The sequence below is a fragment of the Oryctolagus cuniculus genome, chromosome 2 (genome assembly GCF_051225735.1).
Source record: "Oryctolagus cuniculus isolate XC-2025 breed Fujian yellow rabbit chromosome 2, ASM5122573v1, whole genome shotgun sequence".
NCBI lineage: Eukaryota > Metazoa > Chordata > Mammalia > Lagomorpha > Leporidae > Oryctolagus > Oryctolagus cuniculus.
Genome location: NC_142868.1, coordinates 184,355,249 through 184,380,513, shown reverse-complemented (window position 1 = coordinate 184,380,513; position 25,265 = coordinate 184,355,249). Strand labels below are relative to the sequence as shown.

The 25,265-nt window shown below is 42.7% G+C and overlaps 1 long non-coding RNA gene across 6 annotated transcripts in view; it reads right to left on the bottom strand.

Annotated features, from left to right (window-relative positions):
• LOC103347828 (uncharacterized) overlaps nt 1–25,265 on the bottom strand; it is a 227,207-nt gene that overhangs the window by 141,344 nt on the left and 60,598 nt on the right. The window lies entirely within an intron of this gene.

The window sequence follows — 25,265 nt, the reverse complement described above, 5'->3', positions numbered from 1 at the left end:
AGCGGCAGCTATAACCACACAGAGATAGATTATTCCCCACTCTGCAAAGCAGCCCCAAGAGCTCTGCATTTAACAACTCATATGAAAACCCTGCTGACCCACCTAGACAGTCTCAACAGGACACCCGGGGCATCCCCACCTGCTGCTGCCTGCCAAGATGACAAAGAGGCTGCACCGGCTCCAGCCTTTTCAATATTAGGCTCCCACTTCCTGACAGTCAAGTGACAACTGTTCTGGGACACCAGCCTGTGCCCAGCCATTCAGTGTAGAAAGCCAGAGAAGAGAAGCATGTGCCCTTAACACACTACATGAGAACAGACATGGGGTTATGCTGCAATGAACAGCCTGCAGAGGGCTGTGATGGCCTCTGGAAACTCCTGGCCTTGCACAGGGCTCAGAGAAAGACTTGAGAGGCAGAGAGGAGACTGCAGACCTTCTGAACTGACTCTCAAAGGTGCTATCCAGGCATGAGAAAGACTGTAAGACCCACTGTTGATCTGATGCTTTCTGCAAACCAGAAAGCCAAAGAAGGCACGACCTCTGGCCTGGCTCTCTGGAAATTGGGGTCGGCTCTGTGCCATACTCAAAGCCACAGGTCAAGCTGGAAATGGGCATGTCTCTATTTTCAGGCCCATTTCCCCAGGGAAGAAAGAAAACGTGGCCACTGATCCTGTACTTTATAGTGCTAGGTCTGGAGAGGTCCTTCCTCTGCTATTTTTCTCCTTAAAACATAGCTGATATTGCCTCAATGCCTTTTCCTGGCCCTGCATATCTTGGTTTTGATGTTTTTGTGTTATTTTCCCTGGCCCCATCACTGCTTCCCACCGTATAACTTCCCAAGCACAGTGTACTCCCTCACCTTAGTGGGAGTGCACTGGGCTTAGAGCCTTAGAGACCATGTCCTCTTTTCAAGGACAACTTAGCTTCTAAAGGCTTAAAACCCCAGCCTTCTGGACTTTTCCGCATAGGCTGCACCGCCCTCCAATCAGTGTAGACATGGCACTGGTGTAAATGGTCGTGAATCTGTCAGAGAAAGAAGCATGGGAATATATTATGCTGTGCATTGCATATACTCCCCAGAACAGGAACTTGTTGCAAAAGCATATTAAGTATGCAATCAGCTGCACTCGCATGCCCAAATAAAGCTATTTTCATTTCATAAAGCAAGAGAGCAAGTCAAGTCATTAGGGAAATAGAAATGGGGAACTTAAATGCCTAATTGGAAGCTCTATTGCACTTGTAAAGTACCTTGGTTTGTCTAAAAATTCAAGGGAAACACATTGAGCTGATAATTGCAATAGATCGATGCCAGGTTCCTTCCTGCATCAGCACTCAAGGAAAGTCCCTTCCTGCAGACCCATCCCAGTCCCAGCTACACTAGGCAAACCACAGTGAGAGCCCAGAGGAAGCAAGGGCACTGCTGGTATAGGAAAAACTGAGAGGAGAGCAAAAGTTCCTTCCCTCGACATCCACAGCACATGCCTGGCTCTTTGTGCATAGCTCTTCTGCCTCACAGTCAAGAAGCTGATGTGTCGGACATATTTATTGAACACTTGCCATGTGCCATGCAAGCCTAAACCTCTTTTCCAGCCTCCATGACTGCATCTGTAAAATGCAAGCATGATGCGCAATGCATGGCCTTAGTTCTGGGATCCCATGGAAGCACCCGGAGAGTGGCTGAAAGGAGGAACCATGGGGATGCACATACCAGGAAGGAGGCACACAGGGAGATTCCAGATCTCAACACCTGACCTGAGTGATGTTGCCCTATAGGAATTCATATAAGGTATTTGGGTGAGAATGGTTTCTATTGTTTAAATAAATCCAGAGAGAGAGAGAATGCACAGTGCTGGATCACTTCTGTGGTCTAGATCCCTGGTCTCACTGTGGAGATGAGAGACACCTCCATCCAACAGCTTGCTGGCTTGATCAGGGAGCTCAGTCTCTCGTGGATTCTCTGGAGTGCCTGTCCCAGGAGTTCAGAGTGTGAAGCACAAGTGTTGTGTTCCTTGAGCCTTTGGTTGACCCTCCTCATGTGATTGCTTCTTTTGAGGTGGAACTGGAGCAATTCCTGAATCACAGATTTTTGTTTTCCATTGAGAACCCTTCCAACTCATCTTTTCCAAGTCCTGTCAACTAGGTTTCCTATGAATTGGAGAAAGGAGAACATTCAGATTTCCTTGGGTTTTCCTTTGAGTCATGGGGTGTTCTTACAAATAAAGTCTTTTGTGCAGGAAATCGCCATATCAGGAGGATGGGGGGATCATTTATTAGCAGAGGACTTCCCCACCCTGACCCACCCCAGTGAGAGGAGCAGGCAGTCAGCACACAGCACAAGCACAGAAGAAATATTCTTTTCAGAGTTGGCATGATGGTCTTTCTGAAAAATTGCAGAGAGGCCCAGACCAAAAGGACTCAGAGTCTAGTGGCTGAGTATTGGGTTTTCCAAATGTAGGGAAGAGGGACACTAGAGGTTCCATGCACAACTGGCTGCCAGGACCACTTAAGCAGTCAGCCCTGCCCACAATGGGGCTTAGCCTTGGCTTTGCCTTCTGATCCTAAGATGGGTTCACGCTGGACTCTGGCGAGCATTTTCCCTGTGGGGAGCAACCCGGACTAGACTAAGTTACTGGAATTAAGACTTATTCTATGCATCTGCTCTCCCACAATATGGCGCTGAGAAGGGAAAAGCAGCTTCTACACAGCTGCCTCCAGTTCAACCAATAAACTGTAGGACCTGCTCCTGATTGGAGGAGAGCAGTGTACTCGGCTTGTGGGCAGCCGAGTTGGGATTGGCGGAGGAGGACTATAAGGGAGGAGAGAGACGGCATGCACCAGGAACATCTAAGGGGAACATCTATCTGAAGGAACACCTGTGCAGCCCCCGAGAGAGCCGGCCAGTGGTGTGCCGCTCCCCTGCGGAAGTGGGGAATGTGGCAGGGGGAACCGCCCTTCCACGGAGGTGGAAGGGACGGTAGCCAACCCGGGAAGGAACAGCAGCAAACCCGGGAAGGGCCGAGCAGACAAAAGAACAACGCAGGGTCCTGTGTCATTCCTCCACGAAGACGGGGAGCGACATAATGGTGCCATGACTCGGATATGAAGCCTAGGCAGGTTTAGTGTCGTTGCTCCATGAAGAGGGGGAGCGACATAATGGTGCCGTGACTCGGATATGAAGCCTAGGCAGGTTTAGTGTTGTTCCTCCATGAAGAGGGGGAGCAACATTTCCCCATGCTGTCGACTGTCTGGGATCCCCTTTGTCTTCACAGAAGAGGAGGAAAAGAGATCAAGTTAAAAAGCACGTTTTACCCTGTTCTCTAGGAACGACACACAGGTCTCAGGCCTGTGGTTCATAAGATTATGGTGATTATGAGCAAATCAGCCTGACATGCACAGGTGGCCACCGCTAAGTGTGATTAGCTCCCCAGTTTCATTGGAAATGAAACCACAGGCGTATAATGGATAACCCGAGTCCAGTCCCACACAGTCATTTGTGCAACCCCACTGGGCTGGGCACTCACCTCTCTGTCCTTACGCGCTGTTTGCTGAAGACATCACGGGATTTGAAGCCCACCTGCTCCCCCAGCATAAAACATAGCTGTGTTTGTACCACCGGCAGCCATTGGCCTGTCACAAAACTCTAAGCTCCCCCAAAGACTCTCACCCCAAATGTAGATAAACATGACCCTGGTGGATCAGAAGCAGGTGGAGAGAGGAAGAGGAGAAGTAGCCAAGAGTGATGGATGGCTAGCCTTGTGTGCAGAGCTAGTTATTAGGAGCTGTTTGCCATTTGACCCATGTATTTTTAAAGCATTCGGTTAAGGAGCATTTATTAAAATGTTTTCAAGTTGTCCTTCTAAAGAAGAGCCCCTGACAGGCCACTCAGTAAACTGCAAAGGTGGGTTAAATACTATTATCCCTGCTGCAAAGATAGGAAGACAACAGTATAATGGATTGCCTTAATTTCCCAGAGACATGCAGTGAATTCATTACTGGGGGGAAGAAAGGAAAAGAAAATCAGATTAAAGAGTCCTGAAGCCTGGGCTGCTTGGCCAAGAAATTCACCCAGTTAGAAGGAAGGAGAGCCCAGCACCAAACCCCCAAACTACTGCTCCAAAAATGCAGCCCTTCTGGGTGCAGACACCTGTAAGAAACTCACCACACACAGCACCACGATGGCTCACCAATCTGCCTCATGCTACAGAATGAGGGTTTGGGGGGAGGAATAATCCAGATCCTAATTTAGTTCAGGAGCTTGTTTTCTTACACTGATAAATCTTTCTAAAAATGATTTCCTGATTAGACGAAAACGGCTGAGGCCAAACCCCTCAGGGACGGTGGTGCCGTCAGCATGTTAATGGTGTCCCTTCGCAGCTGCCTTCCCTCTACTTTTAGGGAGAAACAGCACCTCTGCCAGGAACCCAGGCTGGAGAAACCTCAGCACCTCTGATGATTCATGACTTTGGAAGGGAGATGCAGACATCAGAGGCTGACGCAAGGCTGGAACCCTAGCCAGAAGTCACAGGACTCAGGAAGAAAATACAAAGGCAAGCCACTGGTGGCCTGTGCAGGGGATCTGCGGAGAGGGGAGGGGTTGCCACTGTGTCTTTGTATCTCTTCAATACCTGCAACTATCATGCGTGGTAGCGTGAACTGAAATGTAGAGGCCATTGCCTAGAATTAACTCACATTACAGTCTATGTGGCTCCTTCCCCTGGGCCAGAGGGATCACAGTAAGTTCATGGACATGACCCAACCTCACCAGACTTGAAGATGCAAGAAATGGTTATAAGATGTCACATCAGTAAAGAAGAAAGTAAGAAGGATTTCTGGCCCGATTTTGTTAACTTGAAGCAATGTTTTGGGATGCTCAGAACTGAGGATCAGGGCTCGATTTACCCATTGATAATGATGAATGACACATGGACACGGGGCCAGCTCTGGTCTCATGTGACCATATTATTTATGTTGGAGATGAGCACTCCTAACGAACCCTACAGCTGGAAGGGATCATAACCACATGAAGAAACCGAAGGCTTGTGCAGTTAACTTCCCTGAGGTCATGAGTACCTATGGACAAATTTAGCGAAGGAATCCAAGCACAAGAGTACTCCAAAACACTTGTGGAAAGTGAAATTAAAAGATAAGCTTATTTTTTGGTGTAAAAAATAAAACTGAAATCCAGCCCTAGTTTTTTTTTCATATTATGTATTTTACATGAACTTCTGGAAGACCCCTTATATTTTCACCATGACTACTAACTCTCAGACCAAACGCTTCCAAACTGGACTTGGATGGTCTCAGTTTGAGAAGGGAGATTCGTTTTGCCAATATCCACATTTTTGGAGGAAGCGATATTCATCTTAAGCCAACACATATTGGTAAATTCTCTAATTTAGTCAGATGATGTCTCACTTTACATGATAAATGTTTCTAAAAAGTTGCATGCAAATCAAATTTTTGTAAATTGAATTACTCTTTTAAAAGCACAAGACAGATTGCTCTGTAAAGGAACCCTGGGCTGAAAATGAGAAATATTTCTGCAATTTAAATAATAACTACCTCCATAATTTATCTCTTCTGTAAATTCATAATTTAATATTCCTTGGTTTTGTTTAGCATCACTTGTTTAAAACAAGAAAGATCTATATTCATGCAGCTAGTGTCACCAAGGAGTTTGAAGTACATTAATAATAGCTAATGCTTTTCTTCTACAGGTCCTTAAGAACCAACTAAGAATCAGTGTTCCCATTTGGCAGATGGCAGAAACTGAGGCACACAGTGAGGACAGATCCAAGATCATGGAGAACGCCAATGAAGTATATAGGATGCCTGCTGGTTATAAACCCTTCATGTTTAACCTGCTGTGTTCAATACCTCATGCTTGGGATGCTGTGGGAAGCTATGCTATCCCAGGGACCACACCACAGATGCAGGCACTTCAAAGACATTTACGAGCCAACTCAAAAGAATATGCTCCAGGAATCTAGAAAGAGCCTCATGACATCCTTTCTGTCCAATCACTTGACTCACCCAGAGACAGAGAACAAAAAAGAACACTTGATGACATGTTCACAGAACAATCCATGGCAATGGGTCTTAACCAAGTCTCTGTCATATATTGAACTCTTTCCACTGTAGGGAAGACAAAGGGAGAATACACAGGCTCCGGTCTCAAGGACTCCTAGTGTAGATAAAAAAGAGAGTCTCACACACAAAACCAAGTTAGAGTTCAAGTTCACACAGGTCTTCCCCACCAAACTGTGGGTCCTTAAGGATAGGGATCTTCATCTTTGCAATGTTCATACCTTGCCTTGGAAAAGTCAGCGATTGGTGAATTATTTTATCCTATTAAATAATGAAAGCTTTGAGGAATAACATAAAATGGAAAAGTGCTCAATAAAAAGTGCTTCTCATAGAGTGAGACAAATAATGACTTAATAATGTGAGCACCCTTTCTCAGCTCCATCTCAGCTCAGAGGAAAGTGAGCTCAGCTAAACCAAGGAGGTGAATAGAAGATGAGAAGGGGAAAAAGGGGAGTCATGCATTGAAGGAGACACCAGAAGAACAGAAAATTAGTTTGCAGGATTCCAAAAAAGGGAATAAGGTCCCCAAACTCTATTGTAGAACAGATAGAGAAGAAAACATGTATTAAATTTTACAGTAAAAATAAAGGCATATGAAAGTGTCATAGCTCTTCCTGGATTTTGTTGGGTGCTCTCAATCATTAAATCTACATTTAGAAATATTTATATTTGCTGAAAACCAAGAGCCTTGGCACACAGGGAGAAAGAAAAGAGCAAGGTACAGGGTCCAATTCATCAGTAAAGGGCTGTCACATTGACAACCAGAAGAATTGGAAAGTTACAAAGTAGCAGCACCAAACAGCATCAATCACCCAACGATGGTAAATAAATTAATCAAAAATCATTGAGCACCAAAAGGTCTGGGGGAAAAAATAAAAGGCAGAAGAGAAAAATGATCAGAAGTAGCAGGCAAGCAAAATAGCAGAGCCTGACCCTGTGAAAGCTGAAGCCACATACTCCAGCAGACTGCCGGCCACTCGGCCTTCAATGCCTTACCCATCCCAAGCCAGGTACCAAGTACAACTGGAGGCAAAGTAATTGTAGACGCCATTGCCTTTGAACATATTCCTCCTTCCAAACTAGACGGGAGATCCACCTACCACCCACCCCCAATCCCTAGAAAAAAAGAAAAGTATCATGCTAGTCATGTAGGGCATGCTAAACATCACTTAGCTCAAAGCCATTCCCTGAGCGCTAAGCTGCCAGATTTGTGAGTTGGAGTTAAACTCCCCAACTCCACCTGGACTCTGAGGATCACTTATAGCCAACTGCAGGTCTTGGTAGACTAGATGACTCTCTCCTCCGTGGCATCAAAGAACCCTGTTGACCCATATTACAAACACCCAGTCTCTTTTTTTCCCCAGTTAGCTTTTTCTTGACAAAAAACAGTGGCTGCAGGGTATGTTAACCAAATCACCAAACTCCTCGCTCTTTTTCCAATCAGGGTACACATATATGCCTTCTGAGTTCACACAGGTCTTGGAAGTCAATTAAAAGGAATACACATCTGGTTCTCTATGCAGCCACACAAGTCATGAAACACTGTCAGGGCTAAACATGGAAGGGGGTCCGAGGCCTCTCACATTTTAATTTTATTTTTTTTTAAATTTGAGATCTAGAGAGACATAAACAGATGAAGAGAGCTCCCATCATCTGATTCACTGTTCAAGTGCCAGCAACAGGGCTAGGGTTGGGCCGAGCAGAAGCCAGAAGCTGAGAACTCAATTTAAGTCTCACATGTGAGTGGCAGAGATTCAACCACTTGGGTCACCACCTGCTGCCTCTCAGGGTACACACTAACAGGAAGTTGGACTCAAGAGCAGAGCCAGACTCCAACTCAGGCATTCCAAGAAGAGATGTGGGCAGCCCGATTCGTACCTTAACTGCTAGGGCCAGAATTTCTGATGCTCCAGATCACACATGTTCTTTATAATTCACCCACAAATGAACATTTGCAATTTAAGTACATTTAACAGATATTTAATGAGCACAAAGATCATATAAAAATAAGTGAAGCCATATCTCTATATTCAAAGAGCTCATAGACTAAAAGGGACAGAAGCCATCACATGTGATAGGACCACAGTACACAGAATGACTAAGGACAGATGTACTCTCATGGGAGGCATCAGCAAAGGGCTCTGGGTACCTGAGATGAAATGGGGGCAAGTCAAGATTTGGACAATGGACATAATAGTAGGATATTTGAGGTGCTGAGATCAGCTTAAGGAAACTCCAGAAAATAGGGAATGTAGGATACAACTTGGGAGCCACAGGGAGATTCAGTGCACAGATAGCAAGGTCATGAGTAGGGGACAACAATGACAAGCACCAGGGAGAGACTCATGAGTGTGAACACTCCTTCTATCTTGGCTGCCAGGGTGTTCTCTCTTCTTTATATGTCCACATAGTTCATGTAGGACAAGCTCTTGGGGTGACTCCTGTCTGCTGACAGGCTGGATTCTCCTGCTATAAGGGCATCAGTAGCACATAGTTAGTCCCAGATGGTAGTGGCCATAGTTGAGGCCCATCAAGGGATAAAGCACATAAATGATGTTTGGTCCCAAATAGGTTATGTGCAATAATGTTTGTCCAGCCAGCTGACAGATGGGTTGGTGTCAAGAAGATCCTGTGTATGGTAAATTTTGGAAAATGAGGCACAATATGCATGTGACTGACTAATTGAAAGAACCAGACTCAATAGAGCATGAACAATAAGAACTGTTTGCCACTGAATCCCTTTTCAGCCTATTCAGTGGAATAATTTCTCTCTGCACCTAAATGAATGGCCAAACAAGTCCCAGGACATTTTGCTAACTCTCAGATAAAAAAGCAAATATCTTTAAAGGGAGCATAAAAAGGGGTGGTGACGTGACACAGCAGGTTAAGCTGGCTTTGCAACTCCAGCACCCCATATGAACACTAGTTCAAGTCCCAGCTTCTCTACTTCTGATCCAGCTCCATACTTATGAGCCTGGGAAAGCAGCAGCAGATGACCCAAGTACTTGGACCCCTGCCACCCATGTGGGAGACCCAGATGGAGTTCCCAGTTCTGGCTTCAGCCTGGCCCAGCTCTGACAATTGCAGACATTTGGGGAGTGTGCCAGCAGACAGAAGATTTTTATCTCTGTTTCTCCCTCTCTCTCTGAAACTCTGCCTTTCAAATAAATAAATCTTCATTTTTAAAAAGCCTTTGTAAGGGGGTGGGCAATTGACACAGCAGTTAGGATGGTACTTGGGATACCCACATCCCATGTTGGAGTGCCTGAGTTCAAGACCTGGCTCTGCTTCCAATTTCAGCTCTACGTACACTCATCTTGAGAGATATCAAGTGATGGCTTAAGTATCTGGGTCTCTGACAGTCATGTGCAAGACCCAGACTGAGTTCCCAGCTCCTGGCTTCAGCCTGACCCAGGACAGATCGTTATGAACATTCTGTGAGTGAACCAACAAATGGAAGACCTCTCTCTGTCTCTGTCTCACTGCCTTTAAAATAAATATATAGGGAGCCAAGATGGCGGAATAGTGAAGGCGCGCACCGATAGTCCGGGAAAATTTAGTTTAATAAAAGGGGAGTTACGGTAGCCTCAGAAAAAAGAACCAGGAAAATATTGCAGAGGAAACCCTTCTGGATTGAGTGGTCGTGAATCGGAGGACCTACTGGGAGAACAAGGTCGCCCACCGCGCGGAAGCCGAGCCGCGGGACCGAGCTGCTGGAACGCGAGGTGAGCCGAACCTCAATAGCCCGAGACACCGGCAGGCAAGCGGAGAGAGGAGACTAGAGGGAACGACCCCCGGGGGGGGGGGGGGGAACTTCACCAGACTAACTGGAAGAGAGAGAGGGTGACTGGCACGGACACGGGTTTCTCTCTCTCTGCTCACCTCTCAAGGGCGAGCAAGACAAAGAGCAGGCGCCATCTTGGACATACATCGTAAGCAGAGCGACCTCAGGTCTGCACCGGCCCTGAGCCTAGCAGAAAAACCTGACTCTGGGCGGGGCAAATTAACAGGAGATTAGGACCTAGTAAATTTGTGGTGCTACTGAACTGAGACTGTGAAAAAAGAGACGGTGGGGGAGAGAACTCACGGAATTCACGTGAGCACTCTCCAGAGACGCTATAATTCCGTAACTTTGGCAACCCAGTGGGAGACTGAAGGAGAATTTGAGCCCACTCTGAGGGCCGAACAGATAACCCTGTGTGGTCCTTGGGAAAGAGCTTCTGATCTCTGGCTCCTGTGGGTATATCATTTGCCTGCTAACTACCTCCAACTTCGTTCAGCTGTGCAGAATAACTTCCCTTTTGAATCAAAAAAAAAAAAAGAAAGAGAGAGAGATAGAGAGGTTTACCATGCCTAACCTGGGAGTGTCACCTTTGGCACACCAAACAGAGCTCTCAGGCCACACCCATCTCAAGCCCTAAGGCTCCATCAAAAACAGATAGTCCACTTAATCTAGAGTCATAGTATAACAAGAAAAAGCACCACAGTGAAGAAACCAAATATCTCCAATATGCCAAATAACAAACGCAAAAACCAAGGTAATAAAAACAAGGAAGTCACCATGAAGCCCTCAAATGAAAAAGACACCCCAATTCAAGATTATGAGGATGATGATATAGAAGAAATGCAAGAAGCAGATCTCAAAAAATTGATAAGAACATTAAGAAGTTCTCAAAAACAAATTCTTGAACTACAGAAATCCTTAATGGACAAGATAGAAAATCTCTCTCGTGAAAATGAAATATTAAGGAGGAATCAAAATGAAACGAAACAACTAGTACAACAGGAAACTGGGATAGTGACTGAAGTGAAGAATTCAATAGATCAAATAAAAAACACAATAGAGAGCCTTACAAACAGAATGGGTGAAGCAGAAGAGAGAATATCGGACTTAGAAGACAGAGAACAGGAAAGGATACAGTCAGACCAAAGAAAAGAAGAGGAAATTAGGATTCTAAAACATATTGTCGGGAATCTTCAGGATACTATTAAAAAACCCAACATTCAGGTTCTAGGAGTTCCTGAAGGCATGGAGAGGGAGAAAGGATTAGAAGGCCTTTTTAGTGAGATATTAGCAGAAAATTTCCCAGGTTTGGAGAAGGACAGAGAAATCCTAGTACAGGAAGCCCACAGAACCCCTAATAAACACGACCAAAAGAGATCCTCACCACGACACGTTGTAATTAAACTCTCCACAGTGAAACATAAAGAAAAGATCCTAAAATGTGCAAGAGAGAAATGTCAGATTACTCTCAGAGGATCTCCAATCAGACTCACAGCTGACTTCTCATCAGAAACTCTACAAGCTAGGAGGGAATGGCGAGACATAGCCCAGGTACTAAGAGAGAACAACTGCCAGCCCAGAATATTATATCCTGCAAAGCTATCATTTGTGAATGAAGGTGAAATAAAGACTTTTCATAGCAAACAGAAATTGAAAGAATTTGTTGCCACTCGTCCAGCCCTGCAAAAGATGCTTAAAGATGTGTTACACACAGAAACAAAGAAACACGGTCATCAATATGAAAGAAGGTAAAGGAAGGAAACCAAGGAAGGAAAGCTCACAGCAAAAGATCACAGGGAATTCAAAGCATATATTAGAACTTATCTTTGGCAAATGGCAGGGCAAAGTTACCACTTATCATTAGTCACATTGAACGTGAATGGCCTGAACTGTCCACTTAAAAGACACCAATTGGCTGATTGGGTTAAGGAACAAAACCCATCTATTTGCTGCTTACAAGAAACTCATCTTTCCAACAAAGATCCATACAGCCTGAAAGTGAAAGGCTGGAAAAAGATATACCATGCCAACAGAAATGAAAAAAGAGCAGGCGTAGCCATCTTAATTTCAGACAACATAAACTTTACCACAAAAACCGTTAAGAGAGACAAAGAGGGACACTACATAATGATTAAGGGATCAATTCAACAGGAAGATATAACAATTATCAATGTATATGCACCTAACTACAGGGCACCAGTTTACCTAAAAGATTTGTTAACGGACTTAAAGGGAGACTTAGACCCCAATACAATAGTACTGGGGGACTTCAATACTCCACTCTCAGAAATAGACAGATCAATAGGACAGAAGATCAACAAGGATACAGTAGATTTAAACGACACTATAGCCCAAATGGATCTAACAGATATATACAGAACTTTCAATCCTACAGCTAAAGATTTTACATTCTTCTCAGCAGTATATGGAACCTTCTCTAGGATTGACCACATACTAGGCCATAAAGCAAGTCTCAGCAAATTCAAAAGAATTAGAATCATACCATGCAGCTTCTCAGACCACAGCGGGATGAAGCTGGAAATTAGCAACTCAGGAATCCATAGAGCATATGCAAACACATGGAGATTGAACAACATGCTCCTGAATGAACAATGGGTCATAGAAGAAATCAAAAGAGAAATCAAAAACTTTCTGGAAGTAAATGAGGATAACAGCACAACATACCAAAACTTATGGGACGCAGCAAAAGCAGTGTTAAGAGGAAAGTTTATATCAATAGGTGCCTACATCAAGAAATTGGAAAGGCACCAAATAGATGAGCTTTCAATTCACCTCAAGGATCTAGAAACCCTACAGCAAACCAGACCCAAATCTAGTAGGAGAAGAGAAATAATTAAAATCAGAGAAGAAATCAACAGGATTGAATCAAGAAAAACATTACAAAAAATCAGCCAAACGAGGAGCTGGTTTTTTGAAAAAATAAACAAAATTGACACCCCACTGGCCCAACTAACTAAAAAAAGAAGAGAAAAGACCCAAATCAATAAAATCAGAGATGAAAAAGGAAACGTAACAACAGACACCACAGAAATAAAAAGAATCATCAGAAATTACTACAAGGACTTGTATGCCAGCAAACAGGGAAACCTATCAGAAATGGATAGATTCCTGGACACATGCAACCTACCTAAATTGAACCAGGAAGACATCTAAAACCTAAACAGACCCATAACTGAGACAGAAATTGAAACAGTAATAAAGGCCCTCCCAACAAAGAAAAGCCCAGGACCAGATGGATTCACTGCTGAATTCTACCAGACATTTAAAGAAGAACTAACTCCAATTCTTCTCAAACTATTCAGAACAATCGAAGAAGAGGGAATCCTCCCAAATTCTTTCTATGAAGCCAGCATCACCTTAATTCCTAAGCTGGAAAAAGATGCAGCACTGAAAGAGAATTACAGACCAATATCCCTGATGAACATAGATGCAAAAATCCTCAATAAAATTCTCGCCAATAGAATGCAACAACACATCAGAAAGATCATCCACCCAGACCAAGTGGGATTTATCCCTGGTATGCAGGGATGGTTTAATGTGCACAAGACAATCAATGTGATACACCACATTAACAGACTGCAGAAGAAAAACCATATGATTATCTCAACAGATGCTGAGAAAGCATTTGATAAAATACAACACCCGTTCATGATGAAAACTCTAAGCAAACTGGGTTTGGAAGGAACATTCCTCAATACAATCAAAGCAATCTATGAAAAACCCACAGCCAACATCCTATTGAATGAGGAAAAGTTGGAAGCATTTCCACTGAGATCTGGTACCAGACAGGGATGCCCACTCTCACCACTGCTATTCAATAGAGTTCTGGAGGTTCTAGCCAGAGCTATTAGGCAAGAAAAAGAAATTAAAGGGATACAAATTGGGAAGGAAGAACTCAAACTATCCCTCTTTGCAGATGACATGACTCTTTATTTAGGGGACCCAAAGAACTCTACTAAGAGACTATTGGAACTCATAGAAGATTTTGGCAAAGTAGCAGGGTATAAAATCAATGCACAAAAATCAACAGCCTTTGTATACACAGACAATGCCATGGCTGAGGAAGAACTTCTAAGATCAATCCCATTCACAATAGCTACAAAAACAATCAAATACCTTGGAATAAACTTAACCAAGGACGTTAAAGATCTCTACGATGAAAATTACAAAACCTTAAAGAAAGAAATAGAAGAGGATACCAAGAAATGGAAAAATCTTCCATGCTCATGGATTGGAAGAATCAATATCATCAAAATGTCCATTCTCCCAAAAGCAATTTATAAATTCAATGCAATACCAATCAAGATACCGAAGACCTTCTTCTCAGATCTGGAAAAATTGGTGCTGAAATTTATATGGAGGCACAAGAGACCTCGAATAGCTAAAGCAATCTTGTACAACAAAAACAAAGCCGGAGGCATCACAATACCAGATTTCAGGACATACTACAGGGCAGTTGTAATCAAAACAGCATGGTACTGGTAAAGAAACAGATGGATAGACCAATGGAACAGAATTGAAACACCAGAAATCAACCCAAACATCTACAGCCAACTTATATTTGATCAAGGATCTAAAACCAATTCCTGGAGCAAGGACAGTCTATTCAATAAATGGTGCTGGGAAAACTGGATTTCCACGTGCAGAAGCATGAAGCAAGACCCCTACCTTACGCCTTATACAAAAATCCACTCAACATGGATTAAAGACCTAAATCTACGACCTGACACCATCAAGTTACTAGAGAACATTGGAGAAACCCTTCAAGATATTGGCACAGGCAAAGAGTTTCTGGAAAAGACCCGGGAGGCACAGGCAGTCAAAGCCAAAATCAACTATTGGGATTGCATCAAATTGAGAAGTTTCTGTACTGCAAAAGAAACAGTCAGGAGAGTGAAGAGACAACCGACAGAATGGGAAAAAATATTTGCAAACTATGCAACAGATAAAGGGTTAATAACCAGAATCTACAAAGAGATCAAGAAACTCCACAAAAACAAAACCAACAACCCAATTAAGAGATGGGCCAAGGACCTCAATAGACATTTTTCAAAAGAGGAAATCCAAATGGCCAACAGGCACATGAAAAAATGTTCAAGATCACTAGCAATCAGGGAAATGCAAATCAAAAGCACAATGAGGTTTCACCTCACCCCGGTTAGAATGGCTCACATTCAGAAATCTACCAACAACAGATGCTGGCGAGGATGTGGGGAAAAAGGGACACTAACCCACTGTTGGTGGGAATGCAAACTGGTCAAGCCACTATGGAAGTCAGTCTGGAGATTCCTCAGAAACCTGAAGATAACCCTACCGTTCGACCCAGCCATCCCACTCCTTGGAATTTACCCAAAGGAATTTAAATTGGCAAACAAAAAAGCAGTCTGCAGCCTAATGTTTATTGCAGCACAATTCACAATAGCTAAGACCTGGAACCGACCTAAATGCCCATCAACGGTAGACTGGATAAAGAAATTATGGGATATGTACTCTTTAGAATACTATACTGCAGTAAGAAACAACGAAATCCAGTCATTTGCAACAAAATGGAGGAATCTGGAACACATCATGCTGAGTGAAATAAGCCAGTCCCAAAGGGACAAATACCATATGTTTTCCCTGATCGGTGACAACTGACTGAACACCAAAAAGGAAACCTCCTGAAGTGAAACGGACACTATGGGAAACGGTGACTTGATCAGCATAGCCCTGACTGTTAATGAACAACTTAATACATTATCCCTCTTAGTAGTTTTTTTGTCTGTTCTACTTAATATGACTGGTTTACTTCTGTAATTAATACACAGTTATTCTTAAGTGTTAAAAATTAACTGAAATGTGATCCCTGTTAAACATAAGAGTGGGAAGAGATGTATAATTTGGGACATGCTCAAGCTGACTTGCCCCAAATGGTAGAGTTAAAAACATACCAGGGGATTCCAATTCAATCCCATCAAGGTGGCATGTACCAATGCCATCTCACTATTCCAAGTGATCAATTTCAGTTCACAATTGATCATAATGAAAGGACTAAGAGTCAAAGGGAGCACATAAACAAGTCTAGTACCTGCTAACACTAACCGATGGAATAAATAAAGGGGAGAGTGATCCAACATGGGAAGTGAGATACTCAGCAGACTCATAGAATGGCAGATGTCCTAAATAGCACTCTGGCCTCAGAATCAGCCCTAAAGGCATTCGGATCTGGCTGAAAAGCCCATGAGAGTATTTCAGGCATGGAAAGCCAAGACACTCTGGCAAAAGATCTCTGCGAGTGAGATTCCAGTGGAAAGAACAGGTCTTCAAAGAAGGAGGTACCTTTCTCTGAAGGGAGGAGAGAACCTCCACTTTGACTATGACCTTGTCTAAACAAGATAAGAATCGGAGAACTCAGAGGGCTTCCATAGCCTTGGAAACTCATGACCGGAGCATAGGGAGACTACTGATGCCATAGACAGGAGTGTCAATTGGTAAAGTCAACAACAGGAGTCACTGTGCACTTACTCCTCATGTAGGATCTCTGTCCTTAATGTGCTGTGTATTGAGATTTAATGCTATAACGAGTACTCAAACAATATATTTCACTTTGTGTTTTTATGGGGGTGCAAACTGTTGAAATCTTTACCTAATGTATACTAAACTGATCCTCTGTAAAAAAAAAAAAAAAAAAAAAAAGAAATTGTCAACTCCCAACTTGACTCTCACTGGGATTAAACATGACAATAGGTCTGATCTGATTTCATCATCATTAAAAAAAAATCATCTATTATTTTTCACTTTTTGTTTTTGTGTGAGCAAACTGTTGAAATCCTTACTTAATGTATACTAAGCTGATCTTCTGTATATTAAGATAATCGAAAATGAATCTTGATGTGAATGGAAGGGGAGAGGGAGTGGGAAAGGGGAGGGTAGTGGGTGGGAGGGACGGTATGTGGGGGAAGCCATTATAATCCATAAATCATACTTTGGAAATTTATATTCATTAAATAAAAGTTAAAAAAAAAGAAAAACACTAAAAAAAAAATATATATATATATATATAAAAATCCATTAAGAAGTGTAGTCCCAGGACCAGCATTGAGATGCAGCAGGTTAAGCCATTTCTTGGGATGTCCTTGTGCCATATGAGTGTGCCTAGAATTGAGTCCTGCTTCCACCCTCATCCAGCTTTCTACTAATGCACATACACTCTAGGAGGAAGCAAAACTAAAGTACTTGAGTCCTTGCCACCCACATAAGGGATCCAGGTAGAATTCCTGCTCCTGGCTTCAGCCTGGGCTAATCCAGACTATACAGAGTGCATTTGGAGAATAAACCAGCAGAATGAAAATCAATCAATCAATCTCTGTCTCTCTGCCTCTCAGACAAAAATAAACTTAAAAATAAAAGTCCAGTCCTCTGTAATATTAGAATTACAAAGTCTAATCCAATGGACTTCATTGGGCAGGCCCACTATCTGACCAGTCTTGGAAGCCTAAGGGGAGAAGTCAAAATCTTTGCTGTTTCCTTTTGGTCCCTCCTCCCCTACTCTGCAGCTCTGATTTGTGACCCCAAGAGTAACAGCAAGGGGGAAGGAGGGAAAGGCAGGGGCAGGCACATTCATCCTTGGAGGACACAGATACAATCCAACATTGACATTCTCAGGATGTGGTCAGTCTCCAAAACTCTTCCCTCCATGGGATGACTTTCAGCAATTCCATTTCTCTATCCCCTTGCAGGAGCCTTGCACTCCCCCAGTCCTGGAACCCTGTGTGTGGCCCATCCCTCTCTTAGGGCCCCCTCATACCCTCAAATCTCCAATGAGTCCCTTTGGGTAGCTGAGCCCTGTGCACATGTCTTCCTTGGAATTTCCTCAGCTCTACAAGAAATGTGAATCCTGCACCTGGTTACACCGTGGAAGAACAGGCCATTCCCATGGTAGCCTGGTTGCTTTTCTTTCTCTTGCCCCTGCCCAAGTTGACCCCCAGAACACAGTCCCAGGTCTACCAAAGGCCCGAGTACTCACAATAAGCCTCCTGGGAGAACTCTTGATGACAAGAGGACGACTCTACCTCTTCCGACTTGGGGAGAAGTGGTGTCAACTAACCAGTTGGCAACTTTCCCCAAAGGGATCCTTTATTATGGCTGCCTCTTTCCAGGTCTTTTTCTCTATATCCTGGAAGTGAGCAATAAGCTCACACCGGCAGAAGGAACAATTGGAGGTCACCTGTTTTAAAGTGCTTTGGCAATCCATGTAGCATGTTGCTTTAAAATGTAAGCGTATTTGGCACATTTTTCTCAAACTTTGGACATTCATTGTAATTCCTGGCAACCAAAAAAAAAAAAAAAAGTCTTATCTAACACCCCAGCACATGCCTATCATCACAGAGTCACAAATCAAGGGCCCTTAGGAGCCACACAGTACTAACCCCTCATTTCACGTTAGAAAACCAAGCCCTCTCCCCACCCCATCTTTTGTGTTCCTCTTGTGTGCTATGTGGTGTCTACCAAAGGCTAGAAAAAATTGAATAACAGCAAGAGGAAAATGGTTGCATCCCTGTTGTTCAGACAATATCACCCTTTGTTAGACCTGAGAGCCCATCCCTCTCCCAAGAGGAAGGGAACGGAAAGGTGCACAAGGCAGCTGGGACACTCACACCTACATTTTCATCAGGATGGGTTCGTCTTGCTCTGAAATATTGGTGGATTAAGGTAATCTATGTCTATTTCTCATTTACTATTAGTCTGATTGAACAACCATAACAAAATACCACAGACTGAGCAACTTCAAGCACAGAAATGTATTTTTCCAGAGTTCTGGAGTCTGGACATCCCAGAGAAAGGTGCGACAGGGTTGCTTTCTGGTAGGAGTTTTCTTGCTGACTTACAGATGGCCTCTTTCTGGCTGTAACCTTGTTTAGGTTACCTCAGTGCATGTGCGCACACACACACACACACACACACACAGAGAGAGAGAGACACTCTCTGCAACCTCTTACAAGGACACTACTTCTACCAGATCAAGGACTCACCCTTCTGACCTCATTTAATCACCTCTTCACAGTCCCTGTCTCTGAATGCAGCCACGTTGAGACACTGATGATTGGGGCTTCAATATAATAAATTTGAGGCTACAATTCAGTCCATAGAAAACTCCAACTTGAATGGGCATTGGTGGGTCTCCAGGGCAGCTCTTCTCCCTGCACTGATCCAGGCTGCTCTCCTCTTATGGTTCCATCTCATTGTGACTTTAAGGCCACTCTTCAAGGTTGTCAACAGCCAGCAGGTGGGGCGGAGGGGAGGAGCATGGGAAACCACACGATTACTTAGCCACCATGTGATTTCCATTCAGGTTTCACTGGCAAGAACTAAGTGAATCTAAGCCAAGGGGCTTGGAAAAGTAGCAAAGTCCTCAGAAACACACCCCATTTACTAAGTTCCCATCTCATTCAGTGGACAAGGGAATTTCTCCTCATCACTCCACTATGGAGATCCGCCTTCTCCTTGCCTAAAATCTCACTTCTCCCTATGTTGTGGTTTGATTAGGGAGGAAAATTTTGTCATTAATTGCACACAGAATGTCATTAAGGTTAAGAGCACAGACCCTAGCAACAGAATGCTACAGTGTGAGTCCAGGTTCTACCTTGTGTTAGCTATGCCACCAGCAGTAAGTCACTTGACTTCTCTCATCTAATACAGGAATGACAACAGTACCCAGCTCAACGTGTTCTTTTGAGGCTTTGACCAAGTCAAATATTCCTTATCTGAAATGCTTGGATCCCTACGTGTCCTAGGCTTCTTTCTTTTTTTTTGGTGGGGGGGATTTGAAATATTTGCATATAAATAACGAGATATTTTATGAATATGACCCAAGTCAAAACACAAAATTCATTTTTTTTTGTTTGACAAACACCTCACACACAAAGCCTGAAGGTAAAGTTAAACAATATTTTTTAGTGCCCCTGGTCTGATCACAACTCATCACATGAGTTGTGTGGAATTTTTCACTTGTGACAGCATGTCCAGGTCCAGAAAAGTTTCAGATTTTGGAACAGATTCATGATGTTCAACCTGTATAACTATAAGACTTGGAATTGGCTCATAGCAATCCCTACCCAAGTATTTGCTGTCAATATCATTGTTAGTATTATCCTCCATACCAAACCCTTTGTCCTGTTAATTACAGTCAATCTTGGCCATGGGAGAATTCTCCATTAACAAACAGCATCTCACAGAAAGACTCCAGAGCACTGTAACTCATTGCTTTGGGGAAGAGGATGGACCCTACTGTCTGCTAAGCTTCCATGTCATTTTTCCAAATCAATTTTCTAAAACTAGGCACAATCATAACAAAGCCTTCACGGTCACATACAAGGCTGGCAATGTTGCATGCTTCAGTAGCTCAGTGGCCTCACAGCAGCTTTCAGTGGCCTGCAGCTCTCCGAAGAAGGAACTATGTCCTAAGGGTAAAAGTTATTTAGTTTTCCTGCCTGACATTCTAGCTCCTGGCCTTCTAGAAACAGAGAAGCTGTTGTCACCATGCCAGGACATGACAAATGATACAGAGAGAGTGTTATGATACAGCCATCCATCCACCGTCAGAGGCCAAGATCACAAGGGGAGGGAAAATGAACAGGGAAATTGTTAATTGTGTAGCTTTAAAGCCTGCCCAGAGAAACTTCAGGGGGAAATGTGTCTTACCCTCACCCAGAGAAGTGGAATACACAGAAAGCCTTCAGGAGGCCAGCTACCAGCTACTCAGAGGACATGCAGACTAGGGGCAGGAGAGGGAAACCAGCTCAGAGAGCATGCAGGAATCAGGAGGTGGAGCTCCAAAGACAACCACTGCAGAAGCAGCTGTCAGATCCCATGGAAGAAGATCGAAAGTTCTGCTTCCTTCACACACTTTTTATAGGAGCCTAACTAAGTCCCTTGATACACACACTCGCCAGAATATGTAGAACTGAGGTGCTAGAATCTTAACTGCCAAAAGGCAAGGGGCTATTCTTGAAGACCCTCCAGGATGTAATACTATGTAATTCTTTAAACACCCGATGCCCTTTCTTCTCCTCCAATGCTCTTTGCTTTTGATATAGAGTTGTTTACCGACACATGTGAAACATGAGATTTCATGGTCTCATATTTAGTCTCCTTCACAGAAAAATCTAAGTGGAATGGAGACTGAATACACATATAATGAAATCCCTTAGTTCAAATCACCTCTTCCTACTGGGTTCTACCATCACAAGCAAACATCTGCCATGTCTGAGGATGTGAGCTGGGTCTTTCTCAAGAGAAGGGTCTAGCATGGACCACAGAACCTTGTTGCCTTCCTTCTCTTGGGATCACAGCAGAGACTTTTCTGAAAGGAGCAGCACTTTGTGAATGAAATGCAAAGAATCCACGTCAGCATTTCAATGCAGGATTTCTTCTGCCTAAGATGGAGCAAGGGGACTCTTTATCCACCTATCCAAAATAAAATAAACTTAAACAAACAGAATAAGCAACCTATGCAGAGCGATGGCTTTCAACACACAGCCCATCAGGCAATGAGGATGGTGATGTCTAAAGGAGGAGGAGCAGGTGAGGAGAGCCTTGTGATCTCCCAGCTTTTCTGCCCTGAGAGTCTCTAAGCTATGACTCAAGGGCAGGGAACCTAGGCAAAGCCCAACAGACATCCTGAGTTAAGTAGGTAGAGATGAAAGTCCAGAGTCCTGGAATTACTATGATAAGGATTTCTACCATAGTTGAAGCAATGTAATTGCTACTGGGAGGTAGACTGTGATAACTTAAAGATGTGTTCCATAAACTTAAAAAAATCAAAATTATAAAAAATACAGTTATATTGGCTTTACAAAAAAGTCTAAAACAGACTAATTTTAAAATAACCCAAAATGAAGTAAAAAAGAGAAAAAGGAGACATAAAAATAGATGAAACAAATAGAAAACAAAAATCAAGATGACAGTTTTACACCTAACCATACAAAAATATCACATTAAATGTAAATGATCTAAACATTCCAATTAAAAATCAGAGGTTACCAAAACTAGAAGATAGTACATAAAAAGGAAATTACTGACTGGTATTTCCTATTAACTTAGACACAAAAATCATTAACAAAATATTAGCAAACTAAATCCAAAGATAAATAAAAAATAATTAGGTATCATGGCCCAGTAAGGTTCATTCTAGGTATGCAAGATTGTCTCAACATTCAAAAATGAAGCAATGGAACCCATAATTTCATATGATAATATAAAATAATGCAGAAAAAGCATTTGGCAAAAGCCAATACTCATTCATGATGAAAATCTCAGCAAGTTAAGAACTGAGAAGAATTATTTCAATTTCATACATATCATCTACAAAAAATTCAAAGCTAATATCATAATAGTGAAAGACAGAATGTCAGAAAGACCTAAAAGATTAGTGGTTGCCAGGGGTTAAAGGCAGGTAATAGGGAAGGAGCAACTCAAAGATTTTTATGTTGATGGAATTATTCCATATCTTGACTATGGTGGTGAACACAGTAAATTACACATGTGATAAAAATGTATTGCACACACACACACATACATACGAGGGACTTCAAAATGTTCATTGGAAATGGAATTAAAAGACAAATTATTTTGGCTTAAAGTGTTGATATCTTTGTATAGTTTTTCATGATGTGCATTTCCATTAACTTTTTGAATACCCTTCATAAGTATAATTAAAACTTGGGACATTTAAACAAATTAGATAGACTATATCAATGAACATATCCTGGTTGTGATGCCATACTGTAGTTTTTCAAGATGTTATTGAGGGAAATTGGAGAAAGGGAATGCAGAATTTCTCCATATTCTTTTTTACAACCACATGGGATCCTCTATCTCAAACTAAAAGTGTTTTTAAGAGGCACATTCTCAAACTTGATTCTAAAAATATAATAGCAAATTTGAGCTGCCTCTGAAAAATAAATTTTAAATATGAAGACATAAATAGCTTAAACATAGAATGAAAATATATATACACATTCATAAATCATTTTTATGTATAAGAATGGAAATATACACTGTAACATTAACCAAAATAAAATTGGAAATGGCTATATTACCAGAAAAAGTAGATTTCAGAGGAAAGTCTATTACTCAAGATAAAGAAGATCACGTTGCAATGATGAAGTCAACTCACCAGAGTCACATAACAATCCTAAGTGTTTCTCCAATTTATGTTTATCAATACATGAAGCAAAACCTGACGCAGTTCAAAAAGAAATACACTAATCCACAATTATAGTCAGAGATTTCAACATTCATCTTCCAATAACTGATAGAATGAGCACAAAGAAAATCAGAAATACAATCCTTGAACAACACTATCATATGACCATGTAAAGATTTACCAACAAACATTCGCAACAGCTTTATTCATTAATGCAAAAACTGAAAATTATCCAGGTGTCCTTCAACTTGCAAATACATACACAAATAGTAATATACCCATACAAAAGACTATTACCCAGTAATAAAAGATATGAAATATCCATCCACACAAAACATGGAAAATTATCAAAATAACCATGCCTTTGGGTAAAGTTAGTCAGAAGAGTCCCTACTATTATACTTCAATTATATAAAATACTCAAAGATACAAACTAATCTATAGTGACAGCAGATTACTGGGTTGCCTAAAAGTGTGGGGATCAGAGAGTAGTAACAGGAAAGGAATCAGAAAAGGCTCCCCAGATATTTTGTAGGTTGTAGATAGTTCATTATCTTGATCATTTCATGGGTGCCTGCAGAAGTCAAACCTTACCATACTGTACACTTTAAGATGTGAAGCTTATTTTATGTCCATTATCCTCTAATAAATCTGCAAAGTACACATGGTGTGACCAGCACCCTTCAAGGGATCTCAACCATTATTTCCAAGTGATCTCTTCTGCCCTAGCCCAACTTGTGTCTTCACTGTCCAATCATCTTGAACGTGCTCGTCCTTGCCTCTCTTCTTCAGATCCTGTTTGTCTGAGGAAGATGCTTGGCACAGCAGTGAAGATGTCACTGGGAATGCCTCTGCTCTGTGTCCCAGTGCCTGCTTTTGAGTATTAGCTTTACTTCCAATTGCAGCTTCCTGTTAATGTGCACCCTGGGAGGTAGCAGGTAATGATCAAGTACGTGAGTTCCTGCCACCCATGTGGGAGGTCACTATTGAATTCCTGACTCTTGGCATTGGCCTGATGCAGCCTTAGCTATTGCAGGCATTTGGGGAGTGAACTAGCAGATGGAAGATTCACTCATTCATTCATTCATTCATTCTTTCTCTCTCTCTCTCTCCCTTCTTCCCTCCCTCCCTCTCTTGCTTTCTCCCTCTCTCCTTCTCATAAAACATTGAAAAGAAATTTTAAAAATATTTTAACCCTATTTATGCTTCAAAGATCAGAAAGCTTTCTTGATCACTCTCATCCATAATTCTCATACAATCTTTAATAGCTCTATGTGAGTATCTTCATCACCCAACTAGAAGCTGAGCTCTCTGAAACCAGAAACCCTCACATTGAAATCTCCCCTCTAGGGGCTGGCACTGTGGCATGGCAGGTTAATGCCTTGGCCTGAAGCGCTGGCATCCTATATGGGCACCAATTCTAGTCCCGGCTGCTCCACTTCTGATCCAGCTCTCTGCTATGGCCTGGGAAAGCAGTAGAAGATGCCCCAAGTCCTTGGGCTGCTGCACCCTCGTGGGAGACCTGGTGGGAGCTCCTGGCTCCTGGCTTTAGATCAGCACCGCTCTGGCCATTGCAGCCAACTGGGGAGTGAACCAGCAGATGAAAGATCTCTTTCTCTTTCTCTCTCTCCCTCTCCCTCTCCTTCTTTCTCTGTATAACTTTGACTTTCAAATAAATAAATAAATCTTTAAAAAAAAAAAAAAACAAAAAACAAACAAACAAAAAAATCCCTCCTCGGAGGAGTGCTCCAAGATGGCAGAATAGGGAGGGAGCACACCAATGGTCTGGGAAGGGAAGGTTCAAAGAGGGGTGAGAATTTGTAGTTTTGGGGAAAGGGAAGTGTGGGGAGCAATCCGGACTGAACTGTGTTACTGGAATTAAGTATTATTATTCTATGCATCTGCTCTCCCACAATATGGCGCTGGGAGAGAAGTAAACAGCTTCCGCACAGCTGCCTCCAGTTCAACTAATAAACTGTAGGACTTGCTCCTGATTGGAGGAGAGCAGCGTACTCGGCGTGTGGGCAGCCGAGTTAGGATTGGCGGAGGAGGACTATAAAGGAGGAGAGAGACAGCATGCACCAGGAACATCTAAGGGGAACATCTAGCTGAAGGAACACCTGTGCAGCCCCCGAGAAAGCCGGCCGGCGGTGTGCCGCTCCCCTGCGGAAGTGGGGAATGTGGCCA